Source organism: Ascaphus truei, chromosome 5, assembly GCF_040206685.1.
Source record: "Ascaphus truei isolate aAscTru1 chromosome 5, aAscTru1.hap1, whole genome shotgun sequence".
Lineage (NCBI taxonomy): Eukaryota > Metazoa > Chordata > Amphibia > Anura > Ascaphidae > Ascaphus > Ascaphus truei.
Genome location: NC_134487.1, coordinates 183,511,372 through 183,524,706, shown reverse-complemented (window position 1 = coordinate 183,524,706; position 13,335 = coordinate 183,511,372). Strand labels below are relative to the sequence as shown.

Sequence of the window (13,335 nt, the reverse complement as noted above, 5' to 3'; positions counted from 1 at the left end):
GCCATCCCGCCGCTGCGCCTGCACTGCCCTGGCAGTGCGTGGGCGCATGACTCTGCCCCGTGGTGCTTCCCTGAGTCGGTCTCCACGCGGATCAGAGGCAAGTGTGACAATAGGGGACCTAACGCGATGCAGGAGCTTCACTTGCTCCCTCCACCCTTCCTTCCCCTACAGCTCCCCGGCTCCAACTAATGTAAGTGACAGGGTCCCTAACCTGAGGGCTGTCCCTGGCAACACTCACTCCACTGGATGAGTCAGGGCTATCTCGGGCCTTGGGGGTTGCTGGCCTAGTACAGCGAGTCACTGACTCCTGTACCCTACCTCCTTCCCTTGGCTGCTCCTGGTTCTGACTAACTGCGTAGCTGCAAGCCCACACTATGTATCTCCTTGCTTCTGCCAAGTCATCCTCCAGCCCTATTGGCTCCCTGGCATCACGTGGGACATGCAGAGGCTCCTGGGACTCGTAGTCCCTGCCTAGAGCCTTCCCTGGTAGGCTAGGGCTTCGCGGGCTTTCGGTGAGCTGTTCTGCGCCTGCTCGATCTATCTGGGGCTGCCGCAACCTTTCCTGGGCTTTCACTACACTCGCGCAACTCTCTAAGGGCTCCTGTAACTTTCTAGCTAGTCCTGCGCATGCGTGACTCTGTCGGGCCGCCGGGGGCTTACTGCACATGCGCGAACCGGAGCGACATGGCGGCGCAGTGCACAGGCGCCCCAGAGATCTCCAGCGCACCGGAGCTCTCCCTCCTCGGCCCCCACCCTCCGAAATGGCCGTCGGGTCTGCCGCTGGCCTCCGGCAGCACCCGCCATCGATCCTGGCCATGGAGGTGATGGGGGTCGCCGGGAAAAAAGGGTGACCTAGCTACACTAACATTAGACATAGATGACTGTGAGGATGTCTGGGAGTCGGCCGCTAAAACTTCAATTTGAACCATAACAAAAGAGAACATCTACAAAATCCTATTCCAGTGGTACCTGACCCGGCTTGGCTGAGCCAGATCTTCCCTGGCACGCTTGACCTGAGCTGGAGGAAATGTGGTCAAAAGGGGGACATGGCCCACATTTGGTGGTCATGTCCAGAGATACAGAGGTTCTGGAGCATGATCCAGACGCTTCTCCGAGAGACCTCGGGATTATTATTCCCACCTAGACCCCGTAATGTCTATCGAGAAGCTCACATCCATGCTCCATAAAAAAATGCCGCAGTTCTGGAAAACTTGGGATCCCTGGCTCGGACCGCAAGGTCTAGGTCTTCACTGGGCCTAGGGTGAGCGTACACCAGCGGGTAGAGTGGACGGAGGCTCCCGAGGATCCTATCCCCCTCCCTCCTTCCCCATTCCTCCCTCCCCATCCCTTCCCTCTCTGTTCTCCTACCCCCCCATCCTTCCTTTCTTCATTCTTTCTCTTAAAAAGAAAAAGTCTATTGGTCAACATCTCGCCGAACTCAGTCACGTTGTCATGTACACATGACATTACTGTACTTATGTATGTACGTGTTTGTTGCCAATAAAAAAATATTGATTAAAAAAAAAAAAGCTGTGTGAACAGCGATCATCAGTTTATAAGGTTTCTATGTAAAATGGATTTCAGACAAAAAGTGACATTGTGTGCTCATTTGCATGTAATTTCCCAGAATCCCTGAATGCTAGGTGATAATAGTGATAGGCAGGGTTGCATACCTGTGTAAGACATGTGAATGTGCTCACAAGTAATATTTTTATTTGCTCTATGTGATATGTTGAGGTTTTTTGTCGCCTCTTCCACCCACCATAACTTATATAAAGTATGGTAAGGACAAAAAAGAGGTACAGTACCAAAATATGGATACTGTATGAACTCCACAAACAGGGCACTCAATGGGTATATGCTAGACCAATAATGATTTATTGTGAGGTCAAAATTGACAAAAGGTGAAAAAAACTAAAATCAATTAAATTACATATGAAACTCCTGCATACGATCAAAATATTTTTTTTTCAAGTATGGTAAACCTACCCAGCCTTGAACATTGCAGAGCCAGTACTACCTGCCTCACACTGATGAGACCCAAAATGTCGAAACAGCTGGCTAAGATCAAGTGTAGAGTCTATCCTACCTGTGTCAGGAGTAGGATGGAAAGTGGCACATATTTGGTCCTGTGGCCTGGCCGAGAGGTGGGCTGAGACCAAGATTTTCTTTGGTCTGTGAACCCCCAGCTGGAGAATCCCATGGGGGAGGGGTTGTAGAAGAGTACCGTCTGTGTGAAGCTCACAGTGGGCAAGGTTGAGCCCTATCGCAGCGACATACTGGTACTTCGAACCGCTCCCAGCATGGACCCTTATTGTCAAAGATTTACTTCCCTCATTCCCATCATTCCTGGGCCATCTGGCTAATGTACTGTAGGACAACATTTTTTAACCCATCTGCCCATTAGGGCTGGGGTGCTCCGGCAAAACCCAAGCACTAAGACTTGGGGGCCTATGCTAGTAGCCTTCATAAATTATCTCGCTGGGCCTCTTGTGCTGCCAGTTTTTTCAGTGTAGTTATCACAGTTTTCAGAAAGATTCTGAAGACCAGCAATAGCTAAATGCCCAAAACTGTCGAAGAGCAGCAATGTGATATTCACCTCTATCAAAAGGCCTCATTTGTCTACCTGCAGCGATTTACTTTGATCTGGCCTGCGCATATCTCACCAGCGATCGCAGGGTATTAATAACAATTTTAGTACAAGTGTACGTGAGTAGGGGGTCTCAGGAGCAGAACCGCATTGATATTAGGTCCGGGGATCCCCTGCTTCCCGAGATACATGTCCCGTTATGGGGTGCCAGTATCTCCTATGCATTTAAATGTCTCGCATCATGTGAACGTGGGATTTAAAGGCATTTACATACATTCAATATTTATCTTACCTTTAGAAGTTTTCACCCTCCGAATCCCGGTGTTTTAGGAAGCTCTCAACCTGCGATGTCATCCACTGCAATACAACTCCATCCTCCTTGAAGATCAGCATCAGGTACAAAAATCTTCTTTCTTCCATCTTCTACACTACCGACACGCTTTATTGCGCATCGGCCAGATCCGCAAGCCGGGAGATTTCCCGGCTTGCTAGTGGCCGCCCCTCGGCGTGCCGCGCATCATAGACGCGCGGTCACGCGTCTTCGGGAGCCTGCGCCCCCTGCACGCGCGTCCAGGGTTCCCCGAGGGAGCCCTGGTGTCCCGCGATCGCGGGACGGCGGCAGGGGATTCCGGGGGACCCGGCGGACCCGGCAGCGGTAGGGAGAGCGCCCCGATCGGAGGGCGCTCTTCCGCTGCTTCGGCGCGCGCCCGTCACCCTCGGGCGCGCGCCAGGCTACTGCTGCGGCCAAGAACGGGCAAATGCTCGAATAAACTTGGCCGCAGCAGTATCTCCTTCTATTTTCTTCTGTCAATCTTTTCTTCTATGTTCTTTTCTTTCCATCCAAACCCCATGGTAAAACCAAAACGGATGTTGACTCGTCAACATCTTGAGCTAAAATGAGACAGAAGGTGCCTTATATAGGGCCTGTGACGTCACATTTTAGGGTCAGATGCTACAGCTCCAATCCGATTGGACGCTGTATCATGTAACTGTCTTTTGTAAAAAAAAAAAATTAAGGATGTGACATCATCGTCAAGGGAGGTATGTCACATCCTTAAAGTTACGTGGCTCATATCACATGGTATTACAGCCAATGGGATTGAAAACAATCCCATTGGCTCCTGCACCATGTGATATGTTCCATTTGTTAAAAGGATGTGACATCATCCCTGAAAGTGATGTCACATTTTTTTACAAATTTATCATACAGTACAATAGGATCACTGCACAAATGGGTAATAAAGTCTAGCACTTTCAGGCCTTCAAGTCCTGGAGGTACTGGCCTATGTGCTAGGGGTGCCGGCACACTCATTGAAGCTGATTAGAAGTTGTATGTGTGTTGCAGGCCTGTGCTTTGCAAAGTTGCTTCGGTATCTATTTGAATGCAGCTAGTGCATTCACTGCATTCACTTACAACCTGCCTCGCAGTGCCGATCGGCTGGTCTCTGTCGCTCGACTGTGTCTATCCTTCCCTCCCTCACACCCTGCGATTTGGTCCTGCTCTGCTGGGCTCCGCTGCATGCGCTCGTCCATCCGCTGCATGCGCTCGTCCATCCGCACTGTGTTCCCTCAAAAGTGTCCCCCAAACTCCATCAGGGTCAGGCAGGAACTGATGCCACTGTCATGGGCGTCCCTTTTTACAGCTCCTCTCTCTCTTAGTCCCTCCTTGTTCACCAGCCATCTACTGGCTTGCTACAGTCACCTGTTCTGTAGAGAGGAACAGGGAGTTACATATATATATATATATATATATATATATATATATATATATATATATATATATATATTTACTTTATTTATATTGGCTAATGTTGTTGTTAATAATGAGCAAATAATCTATTATCCATATCTGGGGACCCCCGTCGGCCTGTGGTATTAATCCTGTATGTTATCAAATAAATAATGGTTTTACAGTATGGGGGGGCAGAGGGGGTGGGTTTGTGTATTGGTGTTTATTAGATTTTGTAATGGTTTATTGGGGGCCTAGGAAGTGGGTCTTGGGGCTGTTGTGTGTATTGTTTGTATTGTGGGTAGCGTGGGTGGGTGAAGTGGGTATTAGTGGGTGTTTAGGCATTGTGGCGGGTAGCAGGAGGGGTTAACACCTTCATTACCGTAGTAAGTCCACCCGCAATCCCCCTGCAAGGCCTAAACACCCACCAAGGGCCAAAAAACCCCTTCACCCACCCCCGCTAACCACAATCAGCCTGGCATGGGTAGTTAACCCCTTCATTACCTTAGCGGGAAGCCGCTAAGTTTATGAAGTGGGCTGTAAATGCATTTTTCATGCACCTGATGCATGTCGGGGGTCTCAGGTGCTGGTATTAATGGGTATCAGCTCCAGAGACCCCTGGCATCAATCCGATGCAGGAGAAAGGACTGTTTTTTTCTAAGTCCCGTCTCGCTGCTTCTCGCCGCTCATCGCCAGCTTCTCCCCACCAACTTGCCAACTTTTCCTGGCGTTTGGACTTGGAGAGAATATTGCCATTCTAGAGCGGCGATAGGCTACTAGAATTGCACGAGTTTATGAACATTCCAAAAAGCGTTGATAAGTGGCTAATCGCCGCTCCCTCAGTGATTTGTTTTTGGGGCGATTCAAGCCTTTATTGCCCACTTATCGACGCTTACTGAATAGCAGTAGGCATTTTAGGCGATAAGTGCTCGATAAGTGGCTTATGAACGCTTACTGCATAGGCCCCTTAGTGTCTAAAGAGGTTGTAGTCGACACTTTCTGATGAGCTGGTTTCAAACATTAACTTAAATAACAACATTGCCAATATATTACAGTATTATTTACCTAAATTGCACCAAGACCCCTAAAATCCCCCAGGTAGATCTATTATTTCTGGGGTACATTCTATCACTTCCAATCTTTCAGCATTTATTGATTTTTTTTTTTGCAAAAATCAGTCAAAAAGTTCAGGTCCTACTTAAAAGACACTACACATATTTTAAATTTATTAGAAAATATAGTTTGGAATAATAATTTTTATTTAGTCACGTGTGATGTCACGTCACATTATACTGTAATTGAGCATAACCACGGTTGCACAGTAGCACGTTATTTTTTTGAATTAGAAGGCACTTACACAACGGCACATATAGATTTTTTATTACATTAATAAAATTCACTTTAACACACAATTTTTTTGGTTGATTTTTTTTACATGTAACCCCCTTTCCCCCAGTGTCAGAGTTACTCTGTATGCTGCTATACCTGTGTGGCAAACAGGAGACCTGATCCTCCGCCTATGGGGAGCCTGGGGTGTATGTATATCTACTAAACAGTGCCTCCACCTGAGAAGGATCCTCACATAGTAGGATAACCCCTCCCAAGACAATATGCCCAATAATACACACACAGAGTATGGGAAACAGTATTTACTGGGAGGTAATAAACAATGACATCACTAGGAACAGCAATAGACAGATATGTATACCAACCCACGGAATATCCCCACAGTACTTGGGTGAAGGGGCAGCAGTGTCCCCGTGTCCAGACCCCAATGGCCTTTCCCACCCCCAAGTGTGGGACAGCGCTGCCCACGTGAATGTTGGTGCACTTATGCGGATACCTTACCGGGGGCTCCAGCCCCCGGGTATAGCTGAACAACAGTCTACGGGCAGTCTGCTCCAACGACGCCCCCCACCTCTGTGTGGGGTGGTCGCCAGCAGGAGCGTCACACCATAGACAGTCTCTGAACGTAGGTGGTCTGATCGCAGACCACAAGTTACGCGTCACCGTGTGGCGTAGACACTGTGTCCCTGATACTGCACAACACAGGAAAAAGGGTCCCTAACTATGGGCTTCCCTATACCGCTGCAGGTGCCTACTGTGAGTTGGTGACTAACTGGGGCATGAAGGGGAATGCTGGCCTAGTCCCAGGGCTACTGGCACCTGGAACCCTACCTCCCTCTACTGTACCCTGCTCGCAACTCCCCAACTGCCCCAACTGCCCTAACTGTTATCACTGTTCTAACTGTTATAAATGAAGCTGCCCTATTGGCTGCCTGGCAACATGTGGTCTGCAGCCCCTGAGGTTGCTGGGACTTGTATTTCCCAGTGGATCTATGGGTGTAATGGCCGCCGCTGGCTCACAATCTCCCTGCAGCAACCACAAAACCGTCCACCTCACGCAGCCTGGAGGTAAGAGGGGGACCTGGCTACATACAAATTAAAGACACGGTGATGGGAACTAGGTTTGCACTGAGCTATGCTAATCTCTTTATAGGGTTATGGGAAGACCAAAATTTCACGATAGCTTACAGGGTTATAATATACACCAAAATAACTGGTTGAATTGAATGCGACTGTGTTATGATAAAGAAAGTTTATTCCTTCAGGGAAGGTGAACACACAATAATGAACAAATAACACACAGAATATATACACTTACTTAGGGAATGGGTCAATGAAGTAATCAGGATCTGGATTAGCAATTCATAAAGGCATCATGTATCTTTCAGATGTAGTAGTCACGAACAACATTGGGCATAGAGCTGACAGTCAGTTATAAAGGATTTGGGCTCTCTTCCTACATTGGGTCTCAGATATTGGTTCACAATTATCTGTACCCAATTACCTTTTGTCAGCTAATGTGGAAAGCACTTTGGCACCTGCCCTCAGGTAGCTGGCACATGCACACAATCCCTTAGTCATGCTCTCATTTTCCTCGCCCCACTCAAAAGAGTTGGCGTCGCCAAGTCTGCCAGATGGGGATCTGGGCCGGGAAACCTGACTAGAGGTGTGAATTATAGCACTTCATGTGAAAGGCTATGTCCTGCGTTCTCTCCACCCTGTATATACAAACCGGGGGGATGAACCTTTGATCAGTGGCCTTTGTGTAGACACACTGTCGCCCCCTGACCATTAACATACTGTATGGGTCAGGGATTTTCGCAGGCTTTCTACCAGGCATAAAATACAGTATTGTTACAATACTTTATATAAAGCAAAATATTCCATTTGGTTGGGCCGAGCGGGCTAAAACTTGCCAGACCCTCATGCCGGAGGGGACTCTACATGGTGGCCAAGTTTCAGCTCGCTGCGACCCGCCGAACCGGAGTTACAGTAATACATTTTAAAACAACATGTTTTGGAAACTGCATTTCTCCGCCATTGAAGTCAACGGCAGAATCACATTTTAAACAGTTACCCATACTCCGTTCTGTTGATCGGAGAGGGCTGGAAATTTCCATGCAATCATGCCGGAGCAGTGACTACATGGTGGCCAAATCCCAACCCTCTAGTTCTTACAGAACCGGAGATATGGGTTTTCCCTTTTTACACTTTTGGACTTAGTGTTTACAGCCATGTGGCTTTTCTCCGTCATTGCGGTCAATGGGGCGACCCTCGTAGCGGCCACGACCCTTTCCCGTGGCCATTGCCCATCAAACTCACTAGGGGTCGAGTAAGGGGATCCCCATGAGCTAGGGGCAAAAAGAATTAACCCGCTAGCTGCCCTAGGACCGGAGATACAATTTTAATATGGATGAACTTGGCCGTGACCAAGTTCCCACGACAATTGAAATTGTATCCGCTTTCGGGGTTTGCGGTTTGGCTGGCAGCCAACTCGTTCTTGGAGATCGGACTCGAGGAATCCCCATTGAAATACATTACTCCATGCATTTCAGTGGCGGAGTTCCGCTTGTCCTCTCGGGCTCCACCTGCTGGTCTTTTCTGATATTAGGCCAAAACCACGGAAATCTCCATAGACTTGCATGGAGCTCCAATGGCGACCTATGGAATGGGCTGCAAATGGGGATAGAAAAGGCAGGCAGGGGAACAAAGGGCCATAAACATGTTAATGCAATTCACCCTTTCCCTCCTGACCTGATCCCAGTGTATGTGTTGGGTGCACACACTGTAAGGGGAAAAATACATGTAACCAGGGGAGACACAGTTTGCATTACATACATAGGGGGTCATGCACTAAGCTCCGTTAAGTCGTTTTTAGAGCGCAAAGTGCTGTTGGAACGTGATGTTGCGCTTAAAACGATGCACTAAGCCATGCAAACAGGCACTTTGCGCTCTAAAACTGACTTTTTTCAGGAAATTTTTCTAAGTCCAACTTTACTCGTTCGTTACCCTGTTTGCGTTAAATTCTGCCCTTAAGCGGGATGCACTAAGCTACGTAAACTTAGCGTACGCGAAAGTTGCGTTCAACAGAACATGTCAGCTTAAGGTAGACACAAAAAAAAGCTGGCCTTCGAAAAATTTCTTGCTTTACATTTTTGCATGCGCAACACCCATACAACAGGCCGGCGGGTGTCCCCGGCTGACCCCGCGGGAGTCCCCGAGGGAGGCCGGGGGTCACGCGGGTGTCCCCAGCTGACCCCGCAGCCATCCCGGGGTCCCCGCGGGAGTCCTGGGGTACCCACGGGCCTGCGGTACCAGTGTTGTGCCTACAAAAATACTAAACATTACTTCTTTTTTTTTTATAACTTTGATTTTATTGGGTTATACATTACAAACATAGTAACACAATCCATGGGCTAAAGCGTATGCACCCTATGGTGAAGATTTTCAAAGAACAATAAGACGAACGTGACTAACATGACAGACAGGACTGACGGGGGGACGGAACTACGTGGTTCAAGGGGGGGGGCGGGTGGGTGGATGCATCCCTTTGTTCTTCGTCTGCGTTCGGCCTCCTACTGTATGTAATTCTGTATGTGCCTGGCTCTGCTCCGTGTGGAGTCATCCTCTCCCCAGTCTCCCCGATGATACTGTCTCTATGTGGTCGTGGACCCTGCTAGTTACTGGAGAACGCATTTCTTTCTATCATTGCAAAATTGTGGTGGCGTCTACCCCCGGGATGTCTGTCAGGGCCAACCAAGGCGACCAGACTTTTAGAAAATTAGGGCCGGAGTCGTTGACTATACTCGTCAATTGCTCCATCCGGCACACATGCCAAATCCTGTTCCTGATTTTGGGTATAATTGGTAAATCCGTTTGCTTCCACAATGCTGCGATCTCGCACCTGGTGGCAGTTGCCAAATGTGCTATCAATTTATGTGTTGCGTTCGACAGGCCCTGAACCCGTCTGCCCAGCAAGAACAACCACGGGTCCAGGGGGATCTCCACTCTGAGCATCCTCTGCAGCCATGCTCTGATTTCTGCCCAAATCTGGGCCACCTTCGTGCAAGACCACAGCATGTGACGTAAGTCAGTTCTTTCCCCGCACTGTTTGGGACAGAGCGGGGAATATCCTCTGACAAATTTAGACAATTTAATTGGGGTATGGTACCAGCGCATCAGGACTTTGTATGCGTTCTCCTTTAACGTGGTACAGATAGAGCTTTTAGCTGCTGCCTGCAGGATCCTGTCCCAGTCTTCGTCCTCTAATTTCTCCCCCAGGTCCGCTTCCCACTGTCTCATATAGCTAAGTCTGGGTTCGTCTCCTGTCTCGGGGCAGATCACTTCCCTGTACATTCTAGAAGTTAGTCCCCTTGTGTCTGCTCCTCTAGAACACAACTGCTCAAAGTTTGTTCTGGCAGGCCGAATTGGGGCTTTATTATAAAATGCTCTGATCTGGAGGTACCTTAAGAATTCTGCATTTGGCATTTCTTTTTCCGCTTTGATGTGATCGAATGTTTTCATATGTTTTCTACCCTCCAGATCTTTCAGTCGCAAATAACCCGACTGAATCCACCTTGAGAAATTAGGGCTATTCAAGCCTGGAGCTACCCATTATGGGTTACCCATTAGAAGTGTCATCAAGAAGTTTATTGTTGTGAGAGAACAGCTAAATTTGATAACCTCCCATACCTTCAAGGAACTTGAGATGGCCTGCAGCGGTATCTTAACTATAGACCTGCTTTTTTTTTGGAAGCCAAATTAGATTATGCAGCTCCACTGGTGCGCAGCATTCTTTTTCCAGTGCCACCCATCGCCGGAGACCCGGGTCTGAGTGCCACTGTACAATTTGACTCAATTGGGCTGCTTCGTAATAAGCGAACAAGCAAGGCACACCCAACCCTCCTCTCGAGGTCGTCCTCCTCAAGATATCTTTTTTTATTCTCTGGCTTTTTTTATTCCAGAAAACTTCATTATCCTTGACTGTAGAGAGAGGATGTCTTCTTTCAGCAGGGGAATTGGGAGGGCTTGAAAAAGGTATAACACCCTTGGAAGAAGATTCATTTTCACACTGTGAATACTCCCAATCCAAGAGATGCCACACTCCGCCCATCTCCTGAGATCCTCTCTCAGGGTTTTGAATAACCTGGGATAATTAGCCTTATATAGTTCTTTGTAGTCTTTTGTTATATTAACCCCTAGGTATTTGATCGTGGAGGGTTGCCACTTAAAATTTAAGTTTAGTCCAATTAGATTTTCTACTGCTTTTGGTAAATTTATCTTGAGGGCTTCTGATTTGGCCTGATTAATTTTGAACCCCAGACATTTGATTAAATCTTCCCAGTATTGCAAAAACATTGGGCAGAGAAGTAAGCGGATTGGATAACGTTAGGCTCACATCATCCGCGTACAGAGCCACTTTATGGGACTGCTCCTTGAATGATATCCCTGTTACATCCGGGCATAATCTCACATGTGCAGCCAGGGGTTCAATACAAAGGGCAAACAACAACGGGGACAACGGGCAACCCTGCCTCGTGCCACTACGGATTTAAAATTTTTCTGACGGGAAGCCCTGATGTCGCACCCTTGCCCTCGTACAGTGCCAGAATAGCTGTCAGGAGGCGTCCATCAAAGCCAAATACTTTCAGCGTCTCTTTCAAATAGGGCCAGTCGATCCTATCAAAGGCTTTTTCCGCATCTAGACTTAATACCATTGACGGAATATTTTGTTTTTGGGCCAAATCAATCAAATCTATTATTCGTCTGTTATTGTCCGCTGCTTGCCTTCCTCCAATGAACCCCACCTGATCTGGGTGAATCAACCTGGGGAGGATGCTACCCACTCTGTTTGCTATGAGTTTGGAGAAATTTTTTATGTCGGTATTGATCAGAGAAATGGGCCGGTATCTCTAACAGTCTGCCGGGTCCTTTCCAGGTTTATGAATCAGGGAGATAGACGCTTGGAGCATTTGTGCAGGGAATGAGGCCCCTATCAGGATCGAGTTAAATAGTGTTAATCTATGTTACAACTATAAACAGGCCATTACTGCCTAATCAAGTCTTGCATGGAATATTGTGCATTCAAAGGCGAACATTAATAATTTGTACAAACACATTTCGTTATGTTTTATTAAGGCTCTTTTTTCGCTTCATCTAGTATAATGAGAGCCTAAATAGGAACATGTACCATATGGTATTTAATTGTGTTCATATGTAGCTCACTTCAGATTTTTATTTCGCTCGTGTACCGGTGTATGAAACCAGCTGCAATTAATATGTAATCACAGCATAGAGGTGAACACAGGGGGGGGGGGTCGGGCACAGAGCCAGATCACAGGGTCATGGTAGGGTCAAGTCTTGTGGGACGGCTTACAGGTGGTAGAACCAAATACAAGGTCAGGGTGTTGTCACGTCTTGGGGGAGGGACTACAGTTGTTACAAGCTGACAAGGTGAACAGAAGTTCATCACATTCATGTGAAATGGTAATTATCTGAATACTTTCACCCACCAGGCCACTATATATGAAAACATACGTTAGTCATTCGTTCACTCATATCTTCCTTTTACCTTATAGATACGCCACCTTATCACAACAGTACCATCTGTGAGCGACACACTGCATGTGTTGATGAGTGTCAGCCACATTGAGCGCTACACCTGCTTCTGTTAAATGTTCAGACAGATCACTAAAAACATTCATTCACATTTCCACAATTAGGTACTGAATTATAAGCAGAGTCAACTTTGCTGTCATGGTAGTGATGTACATTATTATTGTTAGATTACTACACAACATATGCAGTGAATGTACAACAGCACACTTAATTTTACAACGCATTCATGCATGAACATTGTATGTTGTATGGTGTTTAAAATAAATGTGCCAATTAGGTTCACATGTACATTTATGTTAAGATGGATAATGTACAGCTTGCCAGAACCATATCATTGTCATTTCGTTATGTGATGCTGATATTTAGCCATAAATACTCCCACTACACAAACTTCATGTTAATTATGTACACATGTCAATAAAATTGTGATGTTATTCTTCTATATAGTTGCTCCTGCATCTCCTGTGACACCTGACACTGAACATGTCTCATCACCTGTCTCATCAAGGTCATCATCAAGCATGGAAGGTGAGTGTATGAGGTGTAGCACATCTAATGTGTACATTTGTAGAATTTCATTTGCCATGCAAAATAAATGCCTTTCACATGTAATTAACTTCACATCAGTTATTGTCACAGAAGATGTAGTGTTTCCTGACAACATGTATTGTGTGTGTTGTAAACTATCAGCTAGGAGTTGTGAGGTTACAACAACCTTTCATTCATTCTTCTTTCACACTGAGTCGAAACATCATTGTTACTTCAAGCATCATCTTTTAATTGGACACAAATTAAAATTTATGGAAACATGTTATGTGTTCCACTATGAGAACAACTATCATTATATTGAAAAACAAGTGAAAGTTCCATGGCAGTTCATAATGTCTTTCTTTATTTGTAGAACCAGATGTTGCCACTCAAGGAAAAAATTCACTCAAGTGACCATGAAGTTGTTGACACTCCTGGATTAACCCAGCATTCAAGTCATCCTGCTCGTGACACCTACTCAGCTATTGCAGCTTCTGAAGAATGAATCTTGGGTGAAGAAAAT

The 13,335-nt window shown here is 46.7% G+C and overlaps 2 long non-coding RNA genes across 3 annotated transcripts in view; one reads left to right on the top strand and one right to left on the bottom strand.

Annotated features, from left to right (window-relative positions):
• LOC142494511 (uncharacterized) overlaps positions 1-13,335 on the top strand; it is a 69,072-nt gene that overhangs the window by 54,936 nt on the left and 801 nt on the right. For both annotated transcript variants that reach the window (XR_012801498.1, XR_012801499.1), the window contains 2 exons: positions 12,732-12,812; positions 13,186-13,335. The exon at positions 13,186-13,335 is cut by the window's right edge and continues 801 nt beyond it. This is a non-coding gene — a long non-coding RNA (uncharacterized LOC142494511). The remainder of the gene's footprint in view (positions 1-12,731; positions 12,813-13,185) is intronic.
• Positions 13,056-13,335, bottom strand: part of LOC142494512 (uncharacterized) — an 8,748-nt gene continuing 8,468 nt past the window's right edge. The window contains exon 3 of the long non-coding RNA XR_012801500.1: positions 13,056-13,335. This exon is cut by the window's right edge and continues 45 nt beyond it. This is a non-coding gene — a long non-coding RNA (uncharacterized LOC142494512).